Source organism: Schistocerca americana, unplaced genomic scaffold, assembly GCF_021461395.2.
Source record: "Schistocerca americana isolate TAMUIC-IGC-003095 unplaced genomic scaffold, iqSchAmer2.1 HiC_scaffold_978, whole genome shotgun sequence".
Lineage (NCBI taxonomy): Eukaryota > Metazoa > Arthropoda > Insecta > Orthoptera > Acrididae > Schistocerca > Schistocerca americana.
In genome coordinates, this window is record NW_025726761.1 from 25,001 (window position 1) to 30,000 (window position 5,000).

General features: G+C 62.6%; 1 pseudogene; it reads right to left on the reverse strand.

The window, feature by feature from the left end:
* The window catches only part of LOC124593272, a 7,945-nt pseudogene that overhangs the window by 2,348 nt on the left and 597 nt on the right, over positions 1-5,000 (reverse strand).

Sequence of the window (5,000 nt, forward strand, 5' to 3'; positions counted from 1 at the left end):
CATCTCTCCAACCTGCGTCGACGATTTGAGGAGGTGGCCCTCCCACATAAGATGCCGCTCCTGCACCTCAATCTCACGCTGCACCTCGTCCCGGCCTGCACCGTCGGGGGCTGGTCCAATCCTCTTCAGCGCCAGGAGACGGGACCAGCGGAGTGTTGGCCCCATCCATCGGCATGATGGGATGCCGAGGCCTCCCTGAGCTACAGGAGCGTGGAAGTAGCCCAGGGGAGTGTCCGCCGGAAGGCGGAACCATCTCCTGACGGCGGCCCGGATGGTCACGTCTGCCGCTTTCAACGCACCCACTCGGGTGCGGCTGAGGGCCAGCCCATGGTACAGGCCAGGGAGAAGTACGTTGGTGAGAGCGTAGAGGCGCTGTTGCGGCTTGAGCGGAGCTCGGGAGATGACGTCCAGCTGCTCCACCAGGTGGCGTCGTGGGTTGAAAACGCAGCGACCAGCGGTGGAGAATTGCAGTCCCAGATACCGGAAGGTTTCACCCACGCGTAGGGCGGGCATGGTGGCGTTGCCCGCTTTGAAGGTAACGTCAGCGTCAACCTTCACCTTCTTGTCGCGCCCAGACGCGACTAAGGCGAGGGTGAAACACTTCCGGGCGTTGATCTGCAGCCCCAGATGGCCGAGGGCTGCGACGGCTGCGTCGATGAGGGACTGCAATCCCCTCGCGGTCGATGCAAAAAGCAGGACGTCATCTGCAAAGGCCGCAGCGTTAACTCTGCGACCGAGGATCCGAGCTCCGATGTGGGAGGGAAGCTGATTCAAAACAAAGTCCACCGCAAAATTGAAAAGGAGGGGGGAGAGGGGGTCACCCTGACGCACACCCCTTGCCGGCTGCAGGGGCACGCCCACGTCGGCGCCGCCCGCTATCACCGTCGTGCTACCCTCGTAGCACCTTTCGACGTACTCAATAAAGCAATCCGGCAGGCCATGAGCCCTCAGCACGGGGCGGAGGGCAGCATGGTCCACCGAATCGAACGCTTTAGAGACGTCGATCGATGCCACAAAGACAGAGCGACAGGAGCGGACTGCGTCGGTGAGAGCAGTGTCCAAGATGAAGGTGTTTTCCAACATCCCATCCCGGGGGATGAATGCCCGCTGACGTTCGTCCACAGCACATGCGCGCATCAGGCGTGACGCGAGAACCTTGTGAAAGGTCCGCGCCAACACCGAGCAGACCGTGATGGGGCGAAAGTCAGCGGGGGATGTTGGTGCAGCCGTTTTGGGGAGAAGTGACGTCCGGGCGCGAAGCAGACGCTCGGGGAGGGCGCGGGCCAGGAGGAAGAGGTTCAGGAGTTTCACCAGGACTTCGTGCGGCAGGCGCCGCAGCTCCGCTGGAGTCAGGCCGTCCGGCCCGGCCGCCGATCCCCTGGGCGGCAAGGCAGCAGCGACCTCCTCACGTGTGACCGGCCCCCATAGGCACTCCGGAGCGACAGGCTCCGAGTGCGGGAGAAGGCGGTCACGGATGAAGCCAGCGGTGGAGATCGGCTTCTTCGTGAAGAGGTCCGCCCAGAAGTCCAGCAGACCGGGGATGTCGGGTGGCGGCTGCAGCAGGGTGCCGTCCAGCAAGCCGCGCACGCAACGTGCACGCGACCTACGGAAGGCGTCCTGTGTCCGCGCGAACTCCCAGCGGCGCCGCTTGCGCTTCTGCAGCGGCGGGGCGGCAGGCGGCCGCTTGGATGAGTGGCGCGGCCGCTGTGTCCTGGTGATCGACCTCTCCCCCCTGGACCCGACCGACGCAAGGGCATCCGGGAGCATGCCCAGGATGACATCGGGCGGCGTGCCCCGCCCCAGACCAATGACTCGATCCAGGGCAGAGAAACGCTGGGCGGAAGCAGGTAGCCCCGCCAGATGCTCCCAGATGGCGGCGTCAGTCGGCCCCTCCGGCGGCGGCCCGGTGGTGTCGGCCGCGAAGTCCTCGGCTGCGTCGACGGGCGGCGCAGCGGCCTCGCCCGCGTCAGGCAGCGAGCTCGCTGCTCCCCGGCGGGACGCCGGCTCTTCCCCCCGACCGATCTCAAGCGCCTCCATGAATTGGCGGACAAGCTGCTTGTGGGCAGCTTGCCGCCGTCGGCACTTGATTGCCTCAAGCGTTCGGTCGGGGAACATCCTGATAAGCTCTTGATTAACGAAGAAGAACCGGGCGTCCCTCTCAAGGAACAGTTCGGCCTCTGCCTTGGCGAGCGACAGGACTTCTTCCTCCGTCCACCTCGCACGATGCCTCTCCGTCACGATCTCAGCGTTGGCGGCCGCAAGGTGTTGGCGGCGGCGATGGACCCCGAGACCGTTCTTCGTGGTAAAAGTGCGGTGGCACTCACTGCAAGCAAAGGGAGCTACACAAACTATCGCATTTTCGTTACGGCCGGTTGGCCGGATAGGTGCTGGGGTAGCTGGGGTGGCACCTTCAGCGGAAGGGCCACCATCTCTTGTTTCTTGTCGGCTGCCCCCAACTATAAAGGGATAATGCGAGGGGGGGCTGGTAACCCCCCCAAGCCCCTGGTGCGGTCTTCCACTCTGCAAAAATCAGCGGGCCCACGAGAAGGGGAGAAGACCGCAGGAGAGGAGAGGCTAAGAGGGCTAGGCCCATGTATTGCGCATCACTCTCCCTGTAACTATAACCCAAGGAAGGCGCCTCGCAGCAGCAGCACGACTACATCAAGACCGCACTTCGAAAAGCCAAGTCCGGATGCAGCCACACCGCCGCCACTTGGCCACCTTAAGAGAGTCATAGTTACTCCCGCCTTGCTTGCTTGAATTTCTTCACGTTGACATTCAGAGCACTGGGCAGAAATCACATTGCGTCAACACCCGCTAGGGCCATCGCAATGCTTTGTTTTAATTAGACAGTCGGATTCCCCCAGTCCGTGCCAGTTCTGAGTTGATCGTTGAATGGCGGCCGAAGAGAATCCGCGCACCCGCGCGCCCCCGGAGGAGCACGCTAAGGCGGACGCGGCCTCGCAGCAAGGAAGATCCGTGGGAGGCCAAGGCACGGGACCGAGCTCGGATCCTGCACGCAGGTTGAAGCACCGGGGCGCGAACGCCGCGCAGGCGCGCGCATCCTGCACCGCCGGCCAGCACGAGGCCAACCAACGGCGAGAGCAGACCACGCCCGCGCTAAACGCCCGCACTTACCGGCACCCCTACGGCACTCACCTCGCCCAGGCCCGGCACGTTAGCGCTGACCCACTTCCCGACCAAGCCCGACACGCCCCGATCCTCAGAGCCAATCCTTATCCCGAAGTTACGGATCCAATTTGCCGACTTCCCTTACCTACATTATTCTATCGACTAGAGGCTCTTCACCTTGGAGACCTGCTGCGGATATGGGTACGAACCGGCGCGACACCTCCACGTGGCCCTCTCCCGGATTTTCAAGGTCCGAGGGGAAGATCGGGACACCGCCGCAACTGCGGTGCTCTTCGCGTTCCAAACCCTATCTCCCTGCTAGAGGATTCCAGGGAACTCGAACGCTCATGCAGAAAAGAAAACTCTTCCCCGATCTCCCGACGGCGTCTCCGGGTCCTTTTGGGTTACCCCGACGAGCATCTCTAAAAGAGGGGCCCGACTTGTATCGGTTCCGCTGCCGGGTTCCGGAATAGGAACCGGATTCCCTTTCGCCCAACGGGGGCCAGCACAAAGTGCATCATGCTATGACGGCCCCCATCAACATCGGATTTCTCCTAGGGCTTAGGATCGACTGACTCGTGTGCAACGGCTGTTCACACGAAACCCTTCTCCGCGTCAGCCCTCCAGGGCCTCGCTGGAGTATTTGCTACTACCACCAAGATCTGCACCGACGGCGGCTCCAGGCAGGCTCACGCCCAGACCCTTCTGCGCCCACCGCCGCGACCCTCCTACTCGTCAGGGCTTCGCGGCCGGCCGCAAGGACCGGCCATGACTGCCAGACTGACGGCCGAGTATAGGCACGACGCTTCAGCGCCATCCATTTTCAGGGCTAGTTGCTTCGGCAGGTGAGTTGTTACACACTCCTTAGCGGATTCCGACTTCCATGGCCACCGTCCTGCTGTCTTAAGCAACCAACGCCTTTCATGGTTTCCCATGAGCGTCGATTCGGGCGCCTTAACTCGGCGTTTGGTTCATCCCACAGCGCCAGTTCTGCTTACCAAAAGTGGCCCACTTGGCACTCCGATCCGAGTCGTTTGCTCGCGGCTTCAGCATATCAAGCAAGCCGGAGATCTCACCCATTTAAAGTTTGAGAATAGGTTGAGGTCGTTTCGGCCCCAAGGCCTCTAATCATTCGCTTTACCGGATGAGACTCGTACGAGCACCAGCTATCCTGAGGGAAACTTCGGAGGGAACCAGCTACTAGATGGTTCGATTAGTCTTTCGCCCCTATACCCAGCTCCGACGATCGATTTGCACGTCAGAATCGCTACGGACCTCCATCAGGGTTTCCCCTGACTTCGTCCTGGCCAGGCATAGTTCACCATCTTTCGGGTCCCAACGTGTACGCTCTAGGTGCGCCTCACCTCGCAATGAGGACGAGACGCCCCGGGAGTGCGGAGGCCGCCGCCCCGTGAAGGGCGGGGAAGCCCCATCCTCCCTCGGCCCGCGCAAGGCGAGACCTTCACTTTCATTACGCCTTTAGGTTTCGTACAGCCCAATGACTCGCGCACATGTTAGACTCCTTGGTCCGTGTTTCAAGACGGGTCGTGAAATTGTCCAAAGCTGAAGCGCCGCTGACGGGAGCGATTATTCCGCCCGAGAGCATCCCGAGCCAACAGCGGCGCGGGTCCGGGGCCGGGCCAGGTAGGTCCGTCATCCGGGAAGAACCGCGCGCGCTTGCCGGGAGCCCGAGCGCCCAAAGGGGCGAATCGACTCCTCCAGATATACCGCCGGGCAGCCAGCCAGGACACCGGGGCTCTGCCCAACAGACGCGAACCGAGGCCCGCGGAAGGACAGGCTGCGCACCCGGGCCGTAGGCCGGCACCCAGCGGGTCGCGACGTCCTACTAGGGGAGAAGTGCGGCCCAC